We start from the raw sequence: 18,209 nt of genomic DNA, 5'->3' as shown, positions 1-18,209 counted from the left end.
CACTGGCTGGCTGTTTACTTTTCCAGGTGGCCAGAAATGCTGTAGAGACACAGGGTGGCATGAGATAGGAGAGACACAGTAGGCATGAGGCTGGAAAGACACGGGGCTTTAGGTAGGAGAGACATAGGGGCATGAGGTAGGAGAGACACAGGAGGCATTAGGTAGGAGAGACACAGGGGACATAAGGCAGGAGATACACAGGGGACATAAGGTAGGAGAGACATGGGATGGCATTAGGTAGGAGAGAAACGGGGCATGAGGCTGGAGAGATGGGGCATTCGGTAGGAGAGATATGGGGTGGCATAAGATAGAAGAGAAGTAGGGGGCATGAGGTTGGAGAGACGGTGTATTAGGTAGGAGAGACACAGGATGGCATGAGGTAGGAGAGACACAAGGTGGCAGCAGATGGCATGAGGATGGAGAGACACATGGGGTCATGAGGATGAAGACAGACAGGATAGATTGAGGCTGTAGAGAACATTCAGAGATGAGGCTACAGATGAGGCTATATTGTGGCCACACTATCAAACAACCATCCAAATTTCAAGTGGAACATAATAGATACACAATATTGTTCTATCATAATGTGGGCCATAGTCCAAGCCAGGGCCATAGTCAGGTACTTGAGTAAGGGCAAATGTGGGGTTGGTGAAAAAACAGTACTATCCCCTCATTCTTGCTTCCAGCATCGGTCCTTTACATTCCTTGTTAATGCCCTGCGGAGTGTACACGTAAGGCACATTTTAGTCACATCTCCAACTGCAGCTGTGTAGGCATCATGGGGCATTCTCACTCAACCAAAGCCTAGAGTGCATCATCAATGTCCTAATGGCACCCTTCTCTGGCTTGTGCTTTGCCTGGTACAGCACCCTGCAGCTCGGAGAGGCGCTCAGCTATCTGTCTGCTACAAACCCAGCCCCCTCTTCATGACATCATGATGTGACATATTTTTGGGAGTGGGGGCCGGTAATTGCTGGCACAGGACACAGGGGGCCCTACTAGGGATGGCCAATCATTGGTCCTTTATCAATCTTTTGGATCAATATGTGATAGGCATCTTTGCATTTAATACAGAGAATAGCCGTGAAAATAATATTGATCTTGTCCAGGATGGAAAGTCAGGTAAAGGTCCAACCCGCGCATGCCCAGTGGAGAAAGAGACACCTGGGAACAAGAAGAAGCTCATCTCCAGCATCGGGATTTTTGGATTGATTCTATTAGTACACCATGGCTCCAGGACCAATCAAAAAATGTTGATGATTCGTGGCATGAAGTTTGCTCCTTCCGAAAGATGGATTTTTCGCCTCCCATCCCTATGATCTGCTGCAACCCCGGGAGAAAAGGGAGGTCATCAGACGTTAGGTGACTTCTGTAACTTCTAAATGCTTTTCCCCTGCCTACAACATAACTGAGAGATAAACCATATATATATATCACATCGGGTATATGAAATATCTGCATTATATCTCCAGTCACTTTCCCTTACCTCTCCATATGGGAACCATATGCAAGCTATGGGATTGATTGAAGAACAAGGAGGATTATAGTTAGACTGGCAGAAACGGTATGTGCTGCTTTCATTATCCAGCAAAGTAGAAGATGAGTTCTGAGAAAATGAAATCTTCTTGACTGCTCATCTGTGATCGTTTCTGACAGGCTGTCGTAGCTTCTGTCAGCACAAGGAATGTCGCTGGTGGTATTTGTCATCCTAAAACTCAGAAAGCTCCAAAATCTGACTCATATTTTTAAATAATTCAAACTGCAGCATAAACTATGGCTTGTTCTATTAAACGAGACGCAAACCCAACATGAGCGATCTCTAGGAAACCTGTCATGTTAATTCAGGGTAAAGAGACACATACGGGCGCTTATTTACTAAGGGTCGGATTCTAAAAGCTGGAGCTTCCGATTGAGTTGATTCACAAAATTTAAGAGCACAATGATTTTACTTGCAAAACGTGGCTAGTGAGGGCTATTGGAACCCGTTGAATATAATTTATTGGGGCCCACTTCCGATGGCCAGGAGGAGGGCACAGCCCTATTTGTGCCAAGCTGGCTCTCTTGTGCGTACCACTTTTACAGATCATGCTATAAAAAGCACTGATAGGCGATATGCTGGGCCTTCTTAACAGCACTATAGTCCCTGGGCAAAGTAATGCACCAGGTCCAGTACCCAACCATTCACAGGAATACAGAAACAGAAATGTAGGGAGTAGTCCAAACTGGCGCTGTGCAGCTCAGATGTAACAGATTTCGAATTAAATGTCACCACATTTAAATAAACAAACAAAACCCAAAAATTTTAAATACTGTCGTACACCACAAGCGCTAGAATAAATAAAATATCTCCATAACATCCCTTTTGAGTTGCATAGAAGGTTCTTTAGTCAGAGTTGTGTCTCCGGTTCAGATCAATTGTATGTAAGGTCTCCAAACATAGTTGACATGAAAAATAGGATGACAGAGAACAACCAATGTGTGGTAAATGTTGTCAAAACTTAGTATAGTTAGTAAAGAGAATCAAGCTTCTCTAAAGAACTAAGGTGAATTCAAGGCGTACCCCACTCACACTCTAGAGAGGAGACATTAATCACATCAGGGTTTCTTTATGAGGTTAACCACATAAAGAAACCCTGATGCGATTAATGTCTCCTCTCTAGAGTGTGACTATGTTTGGAGACCTTACATACAATTGATCTGAACCGGAGACACAACTCGGACTAAAGAACTTTCCATGCAACTCAAAAGGGATGTTATGGTTGGGTTTTATTCACAGGAATACGTTTAAAAAAAACAAAAAACATATCGGAACTTAGCACTACTGTGGTCCAGCACTGTCTCTCCTTAAGTTTTCATACAGTGAATGGCTGTCAGCACTGATTGGTGGATAGCTCCAACTACCAATCAGCAACCAGACAGCCATTCATTGTCTGGCTGAAGGCTGGGAGGCTGGTCAAGAAGGCTTCTCTACCTGCCTCCCAAGAAGCTCTGGAGGCACCAGCCATAGCCCGCCCGTGCTCGAAGGCCCTTAGAATTGTGGGGCCCGGACAGCTGCCTAGTGGGCCTATACGTTAAGATGACACTGCCAATATTCAGCAGGTGGCAATGATTTTAATTTCTTATCATTGGATATCGCAGCAATAAGAAATTAGGTATCAAATACCATAAAGAGTGTACAGCATGAGAAATCACAGGGACAGTTATATCGCTAATACAGTTACTTATGGGTTTGGAACCTTACCATGCTAACGTGCATGCGTGGTCATCGGAATGCGCGTGTACATGCGAAAATTACCAGTGACAGAGCCTTCATGTTTCTTTCCCGAAAAAACTCTGGTTAATGTAGCCCATAGGCTTCAATGGGTAATGTCATTAAGTGGAAGATACACTTTCTGGAGCTTGGGAAACTTCACAAATTAGCTGCCTTCATAGAAACCTAAGGGGCTGTTCTTGTGATGTAAAATGGTATCTCTAATATCTGCTGCGGTCTCCCTTCTAACATCCTGACAAATCTAAAGTGTTGCATGTATCCCCCGTATACTACTGTTTAGGGGTGGTGGGGAATTCCTGCAAATCTATTTGATAAATATGCAGAAAGCTGTTAAACAGAAAGTTCCACAAGCTGGAAAGAAAATAAGGAAAATTTAATATGTTTGCCATGCCCTCCAAATGCCATTTTGGTTGATGTGCTGGTTGGAAAAGCAGGTATGACTGAGGGCCTGATTCTGATTTGGAAGTAAAGCAAACAAAAAAGCCAGTAACTGTGCACCTGGGCAAAACCATGTTGCACTACAGGTGGGGCAGATGTAAGCTGCACAGAGTTAGATTTGGACGTGTCAAAACCAAAATCTAAATTACTGTGTAAATATAAATCTAACATTTGTGGGCTACATGCAAAAGTAAACAGTATTTACCATGCACAGAGAAAATCTAAATGTATTTGTTCTCCTTGCATTGCAACATGCAGCGGCACTGAGAGCATGTGAGGTGAGTATTAATAACCCGGGCAACTGGAGGGGCCCGGCAGGGGGGGGGGGGGTCCTCTGCCCCCTCCCCCCCCCCCCCCCTCCTGGAGTACACCTGTGCCCGGCATCATCTTCCCGGTGATATCTTTGGGAAGATGGTGCCCGCACATTGAAAGCAAAGACTCTGGCACTGTACCAGAGTCTTTGCTCGCTAGTGGCCAGTGTCGTCTTCCCAAATGTCACTTGGAAGATGGTGCTGGCCGGGGAGGAGGGACCCGCTTCCCGATCAAGTAATGTAGGAAGCGCATGCCCTCCCCCTGGGCCACTTCTCTAGCCGGCAGTTCAGCGAACTCTGGGCACTAGGGTCACTAAGAAACCCTAGCGCTGTACCAGGTCTACCGGGAAAGGACACGATGGCCATATTGCTGCATGCTGCTGCCACCGAGGTGGGGTACGTATTCTAGAAATGAGTGCAGGGTGTGTGGTGTGGGCCCTCTTGGACCCAGGGGCCTGTGTTAAAAAAAGAGCTAGAGGTGTCACAATAAAATCTGACAAATCAGTTCCCAAAAGGAGAGTCTAGGGGTGTCTACGTTAGCTATGTGTAAGTCTGACATTTCTCACACTGTACTCATAGAGAAGTCTCCTTTGCCTCCTTCCACCATTTCTGCACTATCTGCAAATGTGGGGATAAGCAGTACAAGAAAAGTTGGTGAAGATGACATAATAGAAATTGAGGATGCTAGTATGGAAGTGGAACAGGATGAGGGGGGTATTTGTGTACTCTCTGATGCTAGTGAGGATGATGAGGATGTTGATGATGTTGTTTTTGTAAGTCAGCCACCAGTGGCAGCAGTTCATGCCCATGATAAAAAAAGAAAGCCATTGTGATGTCTGGGCATAAGACCAAAAAGCCACCTCTTGGGTTGGGGATTTTTTTTACCAAAATGCTGACAATGTTTGTGAAGGCATCCGCTCCATTTGTGAGGGCAAAGTTAGCAGATGTAGGGATGTTAACCATCAAGGCACCACCTCCATGTTACATCAGTTGTGGCAAACTCATGAAATTTATTTTACTAAATTATAATACTTTGTAATTAACTCCCTCATCATTAGTGATCGGGGGTAGTCCTTCCAAAAAACTGGTTTGTGGGGCCCAAACAAACCAAGAACTTCATCCAAAAAAAGTTGCAGTCCCTGATGCTGAAGTGCGTGATTTGTTAAACTGTGAATGTCCTTTTAATAACCAACATAAAAGTGGGTGGGAGGGCCAACTTTTATGGGACAATTGCATCTTGCACCACTTTTCTTTTCATAATAGGCTGTATTTTGGGGGATCATTGGGGTCTTTTTTGCATAGACATTTCTATTTGTTATAGCTCTAATACACTATAAATTTGCAACACATTTTTAAACAGACATACATTCCATGTGTTTATGCCGCTGCTTTGTTGCTTAGTTGAGCCAGCCAGCCTTTTGGCAATATCGATGAAGAATATTACGAGCTATGAGGTGGTCTGGAAATTAATGTTTTTGAGGTTAATAATACTGTAGGAACAAAAGCTGGCACAAATTACATGATTTTAGCTATTTTTTAGCATTTATTGAAAAAAATACAGATCCAAAACCTAAATATGTGAGGGTAGTTTTGCAAAATTAGAACCAAAATCAAAACACTAAATGAATACAAATCCAAAAGCAGAACACGGGGGTCAGCGCACATCTCTACTTCTAAGTTTACCTGACACCAACACACAGTTGAGGCAGCCATTTTGTTTCCTAAACCAATGTTCTGCCCTGATCACTGGATCCTTAAATCAGTGATTCCCAATTTGACTGCCGTGGCAGCCTGGGGTGCCATGCAGCACTTACAGGGATGCCACAGATTTTTGGTCCAGGACTAAATCAAATTATTTATGGTCCACGTGATAGGCAATACCAGGGCTGGTGGTTGCCAAACATAAAATATGTACAAGTGCAACCTGTCTATACCTGTTCATAACTGAACCTAAGGATGGCAGGTAAGCAGAAGTTACTTACTTTAATACATTTTTTCAGAATTTCTCAATAACAAACCTTTGGCTTGGGGGTGCTGTGAAAACAATACTGATACTGTAGGGCGCTGTGATTCAAGAAAGTTTGGGAACCACTGCCTTATACGAATGGAATGGTTGCATTATTTTGGATGCAACAACAAAATGGCCGCTCACACCATGCTCAGGGGAAATGCACACTTTTAAACAAGTCCAGCAAAATATAAGCGACTTAAGTCCTATTGGAGAAAGAGATGTAGTTGATGTAGATGTAGTGAAATGATAAATCCTCCTAGTTCTCAGGATTCTGAGTTTTCAGATTTCTGTGAACAGTTTGGAGAGAAAAAAAAAATCAATGGCACTATTGTGAACGCAGTATAATGGAACAGAAGGAACAGTGAGGCAGATGTATTAAGCCTGGAGAAGTGATAAAGCGGTGGTAAGTGCAAGGTGATAACGAACCAGCCAATCAGCTCCTAACTGTCAATTTACATATTGTAGCTTATTGGCTGGTGCGTTATCACCTTGCACTTACCACTGCTTTATCACTTCTCCAGGCTTAATACGTCTGCCCCAATGTCACTCTTTGTGTAAGTGTGGCCAATATACTTATGGTAAAAACGATTTCCAATAATGATGGGTGGCGCACTTTAATGGTGTTTCCTTCAGCGTAGATGGATTGCTGGGCTGAGGATACAATAAGGTCCATGCTTGCAGGGCAGGGTATAACTCAGGGATATCCCGTCTGTATCCCATACATCAGCAGCGCATGTTTTTCTGACAGCTCCTCTGTATATAAGTGCATTCCATCAATGAAATTGCAGACTGGGAAGCCTGAGAATATCTCCATTCAGAGGCTGATGGATGCACATAATATTAATACATACCGGTAATATTCCTGGTCATACATAACATATTTATAGCTTCTACATCACAATGGAGGGAATCTTATTTCGGGAGAAGAGTGCGAGTTGCGGTTGCAGCGGCGTTGAAAAGCCGGCAATCATACCGCATCTCGCACCACTTGCGGCCCGCTCTCTCTCCCAATTTCACACAATTTTGTATGTAGCACTATCCTATCAAGGCTATGCTTTCTGCATGGGTTATGGCAATTCATCAAAGTCACGTATCATGAGGCGGTAAACTGTGATCATGGGCTTATGGGAATTATTATTAATGCTCCCAAAATGTATATTTTTGGAAATATCTAGGGCCAGAACTGTATCTGCATTAAATAAGACCTTTTTGCTGAACTGTACCATGTGATCTAAAGTCCTAGAGACAGTGTTTGCTTACAGTGGGCAGGGCCGCCACCAGGGGGGTGCTGGGAGCACAGCTGTCCTAGGCCCAGCCTCTCTGACAGAGAAAGGAGGGCCCGGGATGCTCATGCAGCCACCTGACCACCTGCCGCCATCCCCGCCATTCCGCGGTCGTCCCCGCTGTTCTGCCGCTGTCCTCCAACCCTCCAGCGGCTCTGTATTGAAAACTTCCCTCCCAAAATGGCCGCCGCCACAGAGGAGACAGTTATTCAAGATACTAGAGGAGCCCTCTAGTATCTTGAATAACAGTCTCCTCTGAGGCGGTGGCCATATATCAAAAGAGTTAAACTCCCTTTCCAGGGAGGCATGGGTCAATCCTGACAAGAAATTCAAAACTTTCTTCAAGTGTCAGGCACCAGTGGACCCGTTCTATACCCCATGGTACTAAACTACATTCCCAGTATCCACTAGGACATTACAGAAAAACAATAATACACCAGTCCATTACGGTATAAAAAGTGACCAGATTATTTAAATGCTTTGTACACCCTGGGTTACCCATAGGTAAATGACAGTCACTTTTACAATTATTTGTATCGCATGTTTTTCCAGTAAAAAAAATTTTTGTCTGGAACAATCCAATAAAGATCTATTTCTAAAAGTCATTTTCCTTGCAACAATGGCACTTTGTTTGTGATGGTTCTGGCGAACCTATAACCATACCACACTGCATATGCCCAATCTCGTCCAATCTTGGAAGCAATACAGTGTTGGGCCTGGCTAGTACTTGGTTGGATGACCACCTGAGAATACCAAGGTTTATAAGCTTGTGACTATACTGTATCATTCCAATACAAAGGACCATTCTGGCATATTTTTTGCATTAATGCAACCTATATATCACAATTTATATTATATTCTCACAGCAAGAACTTCTGTGTTCACAAAGCTAGCTAAACAAAAAAATATTATATCCCCTGTCTCTGAAACCTGAGTTCTCCCAACCAAGGTTACTTTTCTCTTTGGCTGCATATTGAATTATGGTGGTCATTCCGAGTTGTTCGCTTGGTAAAAATCTTCGCATCGCAGCGATTTTCCGCTTAATGCGCATGCGCAATGTCCGCACTGCGACTGCGCCAAGTAAATTTGCTATGCACTTAGGAATTTTACTCACGGCATTTTCATCGTTCTGGCGATCGTAATGTGATTGACAGGAAATGGGTGTTACTGGGCGGAAACAGGCCGTTTTATGGGCGTGTGGGAAAAAACGCTACCGTTTCCGGAAAAAACGCAGGAGTGGCTGGAGAAACGGGGGAGTGTCTGGGCGAACGCTGGGTGTGTTTGTGACGTCAAACCAGGAACGACAAGCAGTGAACTGATTGCAGATGCCGAGTAAGTCTGGAGCTACTCAGAAACTGCTACGAGGTGTGTAATCGAGTAATCGCAATATTGCGAATACATCGTTCGCAATTTTAAGATGCTAAGATTCACTCCCAGTAGGCGGCGGCTTAGCATGAGCAAATCTGCTAAAATCCGCTTGCGAGTGAACAACTCGGAATGACCCCCTATGTCAATAAACCATGGGAGCACCACTGACAACTGCGTGAATGCGTGAGCCATGCTCCTGGAACTGAAGATCGGAGGAACTGGGCCGCTCACTATACTACCGGAGTTAGAAGCCGGGTAAGATCACTCACCGCACTGCTTACATTGAAAAGTGAGGATACTATTTACCAAAGCCGCTAATTGAGCAACATCTATTATTCTTTATTCCTGTACCCGTGAGGAGGACTGCTCAATCCCTAAGGACAGGGGCTGGCAGGGCAGGGGGGCAGGGTGCCATCTTCCCCCCTGCCCAGTGCAATTTAAGTGTTCCAGGGCCACCTAACTGCAGATCCCCTGTGAAAAGCTGGGCCGCTTGCTTGAGTCTGACCCCCAGGCTGAAAGTTGCCAGCCCGCCCCTGCCTAAGGGTAAGAGTGACTTTTCTACATCAAGTCACCCAAAAGGAACACTATACAGCAGGTGTGGAAACTTACAACGGGATTCCATGATGTATACAATGTGGCTCAGTAGTCATTTTGTTGCATGTGGGTGATTTTTAATGCTTATGGGGTATATGCAATTGCGGTCAAATTCCAGCTGGAATTCGACCGTTTTTAAATTTGTCACAATTCGACAGTCGAATCCTGGCCGGCGGGTGCCAGAATTCGACATATTCAATTAAAAACGGATTCGACAGTCCCGCTGTCGAAAAACGGACAAATTGACGGATAAGTGCGTCCTGGATTCGACTTTTCGGACGGCACAAAAATGGTTAAAAAAGCCAGAAAAAAATTGTGTGGGGTCCCCCCTCCTAAGCATAACCAGCCTCGGGCTCTTTGAGCCGGTCCTGGTTGTAAAAATACGGGGAGAAAATTGACAGGGGATCCCCCGTATTTTTAGAACCAGCACCGGGCTCTGCGTCCGGTCCTGGTGCAAAAAATACGGGGGACAAAAGACGTAGGGGTGCCCCGTATTTTAGCACCGGGCTCCACTAGCTGGAGAGATAATGCCACAGCCGGGGGACACTTTTATATCGGTCCCTGCTGCCGTGGCATTAAATCCCCAACTAGTCACCCCTGGCTGGGGTACCCTGGAGGAGTGGGGACCCCTTAAATCAAGGGGTCCCCCACTCCAGCCACCCAAGGGCCAGGGGTGAAGCCCGAGGCTGTCCCCCCATCCAGTCAGCGGTGAGCTTACCCGCGGTCAGCCGCTGACCGCGGGTAACCTCACCGCTGACCGCAAAGTTCCCACCATTGAAGATAATGGAGCGGCTGTGCGATGTGCCGTCTGACAGCTCAGACGCGCATAGCCAATCAGGAGAGTGCAACGACGTGGCGCTCCCTGATTGGCTGAAGGGACTCTCTGTGACAGGAGTCACGGGGGGTCTCAGCATTCGGGGAAAGGGGTCCCATGTGTAAACATGGGACCCCTTTCAGTCCGTGGTCCGGGTATGCGGTTTGTTTTTTTGCCAAGTACGTGGATTACAAAAAAGAACAGGACAGCTACACTGGATTTTGGTGAGTATAATTTTATTTTCAGGTACACCCTGGATTCTACTTGGAGAAGTGGACAGAGGTCAGCGTGTGAACATAGGTAAGTATGTGTGTGTCGGCATGTATGTAATAAAGTTTTACTATCACGGTGTGCGTGTACTGTTTTCATTTGGGTATTTTTTTTGCAGTAGAACTACAGGTACCAGCGGGCCCGTTTCCCCCCGCATGCTGGTACGTGTGGTTCTCCAAGTACCAGCTTGCGGGGGAGGCTTGCTGGGAATTGTAGTTCTGCTGCAAAAAACAATATTCTTTTATTTGTCACAAGGCTATCGGCCCCCCATCCGCAGCCTATGGATGGGGGGGACAGCCTCGGGCTTCACCCCTGGCCCTTGGGTGGCTGGAGGGGGGGACGCCTTGATTTAAGGGGTCCCCACTCATCCAGGGTACCCCGGCCAGGGGTGACTAGTTGGGGATTTAATGCCACGGCCGCAGGGACCGATATAAAAGTGTCCCCCGGCTGTGGCATTATCTCTCCAGCTAGTGAAGCCCGCTGCTGGTGTTAAAAATACGGGACCCCTACGTCTTTTGTCGCCTGTATTTTTTGCACCAGGACCGGACGCAGAGCCCAGTGCTGGTTCTAAAAATACGGGGGATTCCCTGTCAATTTCCCCCCCCCCCCGTATTTTTACAACCAGGACCGGCTCAAAGAGCCCGAGGCTGGTTATGCTTAGGAGGGGGGACCCCATGCATTTTTTTTCTGGATTTTAACCCATTCCCACCCCTTCCCACTCAAAACCTTTCTCTCTCTATTAGTCAGTTAAAAAAAAAAATCTTTTAAAAAATATATAAATAATACTTGTGTCCCCAAATAGACAAACCAAGTACATAATCCCTTCTGATATAAATAGATATGCTACTAGCAATAAAAAAAAACCACAAAAATAACATGTTTTAAAAAATTTTTATTAGATTTCGCCAGCAAAGTGAGGCGGAATTAAATTGATGAAATTACTGTCGAAAAGCACTGTTGTCGAATCGACATTCTTCAATTGAATATACTTTTGTCGAAAAGCCGCATTTTTACCACTGCAGACATGTCGAATTTTTAAAATGTCGAATTGCAATAAGTCGAATCTGAAACATCCGTTTTTTTGTCGAAAAGTACTGTATTGCATTGTTGAATCCAATTCGACATGTTTTTTTTTGTCGAAAATGCCCCGTTTTTTTACTTTTGCGGCAATTCGACCGCAATTGCATATACCCCTTTGTGTGCAACATTTATATTCACTGTATTAACAATAAATGTGTGTATTTTTACATGTTTGGAGTATAATATATATTGTTATTAACACGCAGCGTTTCTCCAGAGGAGCACGATATCACTTTTGTCTTCAATAGTACTTGCTTTATTGAGTCTCAGAAACTCTAGACATCGCAGCTGAATTGGGTAAACTCTGCTACTATTAGGTTCATGAACCTTTTTAAAACTATTGCTTAGCGCCTAATTGGTCAGTCTTGTTTGTGTTCTCAGGTAGAGACTGCTGCCTGGCCAATCCGTGTGACCACCGGTATCCAGTCTATATGTCGACAGTAAAAAGATCAACCACTATTGGTCGACATGCATTAGGTTGACATGGTCAAAATATCGACATGACAATGGTCGACGCAGCATATGATCGACATGAGTTTTTCACCATTTTTTTTTTTTATACATTTTCCATTCTTTACCATCCATGTGGCCAATGATTGAGAACGGTAACCTGTGCTGTACACTAATTGGGGTCCATGTACTAAAACTTTAAAAATTGACACGCCAAACACTTTCAAAAACTCATGTCGACCATTTCATGTCGAACTTTTGCTTGTGTCAACCTTTTTTCATTTCGACCTTATGCACATCGACCTTTTGGAGTTGACATAGACACTTTCAACTTTTTTATTGTCGACCTAATGAACCATACCAGTGACGACCATCCGTCCCTGCTCGGAGGTCCATAGAATTGTGGGGACCTGGGGAGCAGCTGCTCAATGTGAACATATGTTAAAGATGGCGTCTAAAGATGTGTCAAGTGGTAGTTCCCACTGTAATTACGTGCTGATAAATGTGTACACTGTAACTCGCTTAGAGGGGGTTATTCAGGTTTGTTAGCAAACCAAAAAAGTTAGCAATTGGGCAAAACCATGTTGCACTGCCTGCAGGTGGGGCAGATGTAACATGTGCAGAGAGTCCACAATCTGTTCATGCCTCCAAACTCCTCTCTCTAACCTCCTCTCTTGGCCTCACCCAATGGTCCGACTCCTCTACTCACCAGGAGGGCCACTGCCTTGATCTTGTGTTCACCAGGCTCTGCTCAGTTTCCGAATTCATTAACACTCCTTTCCCTCTCTCTGATCACAACCTGATCACCTTCACAATCTCTTCTATTACTTTAAGTTCTATGACACTAAAACCAAGCAAGCCTCCTCTAACACGCAGAAATACTAACAATATACATTTTCAACAACTTTCCACTTCTCTGCAACAACTTCTCTCACCAATCTCTACATTCACCACACCTGACACTGCTGTATCCCACCTGCACCAGACTCTAGAGAGTGCCCTTGATGAAGTGGCTCCAGCTACCCATTACACTCTACGTAAGCTTAGATGCCAACCATGGCACTCTAAATCAACAAGACACCTACAAAAACTGTCACGTAAAGTAGAACATCAGTGGCGGAAACCTCAGAATCCAAGTGACTTTCTCAAATATAAGACCACCTACCACTCCTATCGTCAGGCCCTGGACACTGCCAAACAAACATATTTCCATTCTTTCATCTCTTATCATGCCACCAACCCCAAGCGACTTTTTAATACATTTAAATCACTTCTTTACCCTCCCTCACCTCCCCCACTAGCTACTATCAGTGCACAAGAACTTGCTTCCTATTTCAAGGATAAGATTGATAAAATCTGAGATGAAATGGTATGCTCTAACTCAGCCAGTGACCTGCTCAATTCCCTACCTGAACCCTCTGGCACTTTCTCTTCATTTGATCCCAAAAGTGAAGATGAAGTATCAACACTCTTTTCATCCTCCTACTTTACTACCTCTCCTCTTGATCCTATACCCTCACAGGTCAGTAAAACTTTGTCCCATTTCTCAGCAACCCAGTCCCTTCAAGCTACTTGAGAGACTTGCCTACACTCGCCTTACACACTTTCTTAACTCCCACAACTTATTGGACCCCCTTCAGTCAGGCTTTCGTGCACAACATTCCACAGAGACGGCACTGACCAAAGTAGTGATTGATCTAGTCACTGCTAGATCAAAAGGCCATTACACACCACTTATTCTTCTAGATCTCTCTCTGCTGCTTTTGACACTGTTGACCACTCTCTTCTCATACAAACACTACAATCCCTAGGTCTTTAGGACACATCCCTTACTTGGTTCGCATCCTACCTATCTAATCGCTCTTTCTGTGTTCACTTCTCTGATTCTACCTCCTCTTCTCTACCTCTATCAGTTGGAGTACCTCAAGGCTCAGTCTTAGGTCCTCTGCTGTTCTCTATCTATACCTCCTCTCTTGGTAAACTAATCGGCTCCTTCGGATTTCAGTATCATTTGTACTCTGATGATACTCAAATCTACCTATCCTCCTCAGATTTATCACCATCTGTATTGGCTCGTTTCACTGGATGCCTGTATGCCATTTCATCTTGGATGCCCTCTCGCCACCTCAAATTCAACATATCCAAAACAGAATTATTTTCCCGCCAGCCAAGAGTAGTTACCAACCTGATATCTCCATAACTGTTGACAATGCAACTATCCACCCTTGACTCTGAACTATCCTTTGTTCCACACATTCAATCTGTCTCTAAATCATGTTACATGCACCTTAAAAACATATCCAAAATACGCCCTTATCTTACACAAGACACTGCAAAAACTCTAATCCATGCACTCATCATCTCCCGCACTGATTATTGTAATAGTCTCCTTACTGGTCTTCCCAAACATAGGCTCTCACCACTACAATCCATTTTGAATACAGCTTCGAGGCTAATCTTCCTCGCCAGACGTTCATCGTCTGCTAATCCGCTCTGTCAGTCCCTCCTTTGGTTACCGGTATTCTACCGTGTTAAATATAAAATACTTTTACTTACATACAAAGCTATTAACCAAACTGCACCATCATACATCTCCTCACTCATCTCAAAATATCTCCCTACCAGACCTCTCCACTCTGCACAAGATCTGCGTCTCTCATCCTGTATTACCTGTTCCCACTCAAAATTACAGGACTTTACCCGGGCTTCACCCACTCTGTGGAATGCACTCCCACGCACAATAAGACTCTCCTCTAGTCTCCAAACCTATAAACGTTCCCTGAAAACTCACCTCTTCAGGCAAGCCTACCAAATTCCAGACCCACCCACATAACCTTTAATGTTTCCCTATCCAGTTACATCCCCTCTGTACAGTCCACATAACCTCACATTTTGTCTTACAACATTGCTGGGTGATCATATTATACAACCAGGGATGGATTGGGAAACAAAAGTGGCCCTGGAAAATGTTCTAAAAGTGGCCTCATGTGGGTGGCACCAAATCAACTATAGGTGGAGCTAATACCAAAGTAGGCGGGATTAATACTTCAAAATGTAATGTACATGGAGTTACACCAACAAAAAGCAGAGCATATTATATTAGTCAGAAGCGGTTCAATGAGATACACCACCAGCAGCCATAATTGACAACCGATACAGATAGATAGATATATATATATATATATATTATTCTGTATGGTTGATACAACAAGAAATCAACCAAACATGGCACTCCAGGATTTTTAAACGAACAACATTTATGTGCAAAAAAGCATGTGACAACAAAAGACGTACATCACAGTGCAGGTCAGTGCTGCATTTCGGAGCCAGTAGTGTACAACAGCATCAGCATGCTGTTGTACATTACTGACTTGTCCTGAGGAAGAAGCCCTGCGTGGCTCCGAAATGCCGCAATGACCTGCACTGTGATGTACGTCTATTGTCACATGCTTTTTTGCACATAAATGTTGTTCGTTTAAAAATCCTGGGGGTAAATTTACTAAATTGGGAGTTCTATTTAAAATGGGATGTTGCACATAGCAACCAATCAGATTTCAGGTATTATCTTGTAGAAGGTGCTAGATAAATGAGAAGTACAATCTGATTGGTTGCTATGGGCAACATACCATCTTAAATAGAACTCCCATCTTAGTAAATATACCCCCTGGAGTGCCATGTTTGGTTGATTTCTTGTTGTATCAACCATACCGAATACTTTATTATTATAAAAGGCACCCAGGTATTATTTGCTTTATATAGAGTGCCAGCTCATAAACTTCACACGTCCAGATACATCCGCACATCATTCAAGCCCACTTATCTAAATAAATAATGACACTGACAACCAAATGTGGCGTGAAAGGGGTCGGCTTTTATTGACTGAGAGGAAGGCCTATTAAATCTAAACTTGGATGAAAAACTCCCTCTCTAACTAAGGTGGCGGGCAGAAGAACGGTTAAAATATTTATCACACATAGCATAAAGCAGACAGCACATGAAAATAAAATATCTCAAAATTACCATTGAAATAATATCCTAAATGTTGGAGGGCCTTCTGCCCAGATGTTTGGGATCGGCCTTCTGCCATCATCCCTGAGGGCCTTCTGCCCAGATGTTCAGGGATCGGCCTTCTGCCACCATCCCTGATCATCCCGAATCCAATGCAACTATGGGCCATCTGCCTTTTCCTCCATGGCCAGGGGTCGACCTCCTGCCACTACCCCTGCCACAACACAACTCGTAAGGACAGTAGAGATGAGCGGGTTCGGTTTCTCTGAAACCGAACCCGCACGAACTTCATGTTTTTTTCACGGGTCCGAGCAGACTCGGATCCTCCCGCCTTGCTCGGTTAACCCGAGCGCGCCCGAACGTCATCATGACGCTGTCGGATTCTCGCGAGACTCGGATTCTATATAAGGAGCCGCGCGTCGCCGCCATTTTCACACGTGCATTGAGATTGATAGGGAGAGGACGTGGCTGGCATCCTCTCCATTAGAAATTAGATTAGAAGAGAGAGAGAGATTGTGCAGAGTCAGACAGAGTTTACCACAGTGACCAGTGCAGTTGTTGTTAGTTAACTTTTATTTATTTTAATATAATATATCCGTTCTCTGCTATATCCGTTCTCTGCCTGAAAAAAAACGATACACAGCAGCAGCCAGTCACACAGTGTGACTCAGTCTGTGTGCACTCAGCTCAGCCCAGTGTGCTGCACATCAATGTATAAAAGGCAAAGCTTATAATAATTGTGGGGGAGACTGGGGAGCACTGCAGGTTGTTATAGCAGGAGCCCCCAGGAGTACATAATATTATATTAATTTAAAATTAAACAGTGCACACTTTTGCTGCAGGAGTGCCACTGCCAGTGTGACTAGTGGTGACCAGTGCCTGACCACCAGTATAGTAGTATATTGTTGTATGTATTGTATACTATCTCTTTATCAACCAGTCTATATTAGCAGCAGACACAGTACAGTGCGGTAGTTCACGGCTGTGGCTACCTCTGTGTCGGCAGTCGGAACTCGGCAGGCAGTCCGTCCATCCATAATTGTATTACAATATATACCACCTAACCGTGGTATTTTTTTTTCTTTCTTTATACCGTCGTCATAGTGTCATACTAGTTGTTACGAGTATACTACTATCTCTTTATCAACCAGTGTACAGTGCGGTAGTTCACGGCTGTGGCTACCTCTGTGTCGGCAGTCGGCAGGCAGTCCGTCCATCCATAATTGTATTATTATTATAATATATACCACCTAACCGTGGTTTTTTTTTCATTCTTTATACCGTCATAGTGTCATACTAGTTGTTACGAGTATACTACTATCTCTTTATCAACCAGTGTACAGTGCGGTAGTTCACGGCTGTGGCTACCTCTGTGTCGGCAGTCGGCAGGCAGTCCGTCCATCCATAATTGTATTATTATTATAATATATACCACCTAACCGTGGTTTTTTTTTCATTCTTTATACCGTCGTCATAGTGTCATACTAGTTGTTACGAGTATACTACTATCTCTTTATCAACCAGTGTACAGTGCGGTAGTTCACGGCTGTGGCTACCTCTGTGTCGGCAGTCGGCAGGCAGTCCGTCCATCCATAATTGTATTATTATTATAATATATACCACCTAACCGTGGTTTTTTTTTCATTCTTTATACCGTCGTCATAGTGTCATACTAGTTGTTACGAGTATACTACTATCTCTTTATCAACCAGTGTACAGTGCGGTAGTTCACGGCTGTGGCTACCTCTGTGTCGGCAGTCGGCAGGCAGTCCGTCCATCCATAATTGTATTATTATTATAATATATACCACCTAACCGTGGTTTTTTTTTCATTCTTTATACCGTCGTCATAGTGTCATACTAGTTGTTACGAGTATACTACTATCTCTTTATCAACCAGTGTACAGTGCGGTAGTTCACGGCTGTGGCTACCTCTGTGTCGGCAGTCGGCAGGCAGTCCGTCCATCCATAATTGTATTATTATTATAATATATACCACCTAACCGTGGTTTTTTTTTCATTCTTTATACCGTCGTCATAGTGTCATACTAGTTGTTACGAGTATACTACTATCTCTTTATCAACCAGTGTACAGTGCGGTAGTTCACGGCTGTGGCTACCTCTGTGTCGGCAGTCGGCAGGCAGTCCGTCCATCCATAATTGTATTATTATTATAATATATACCACCTAACTGTGGTATTTTTTTTTCTTTCTTTATACCGTCGTCATAGTGTCATACTAGTTGTTACGAGTATACTACTATCTCTTTATCAACCAGTGTACAGTGCGGTAGTTCACAGCTGTGGCTACC

The sequence above is a fragment of the Pseudophryne corroboree genome, chromosome 5 (genome assembly GCF_028390025.1).
Source record: "Pseudophryne corroboree isolate aPseCor3 chromosome 5, aPseCor3.hap2, whole genome shotgun sequence".
In the NCBI taxonomy this organism is placed as follows: Eukaryota; Metazoa; Chordata; class Amphibia; order Anura; family Myobatrachidae; genus Pseudophryne; species Pseudophryne corroboree.
This window is presented reverse-complemented; position numbering follows the sequence as displayed.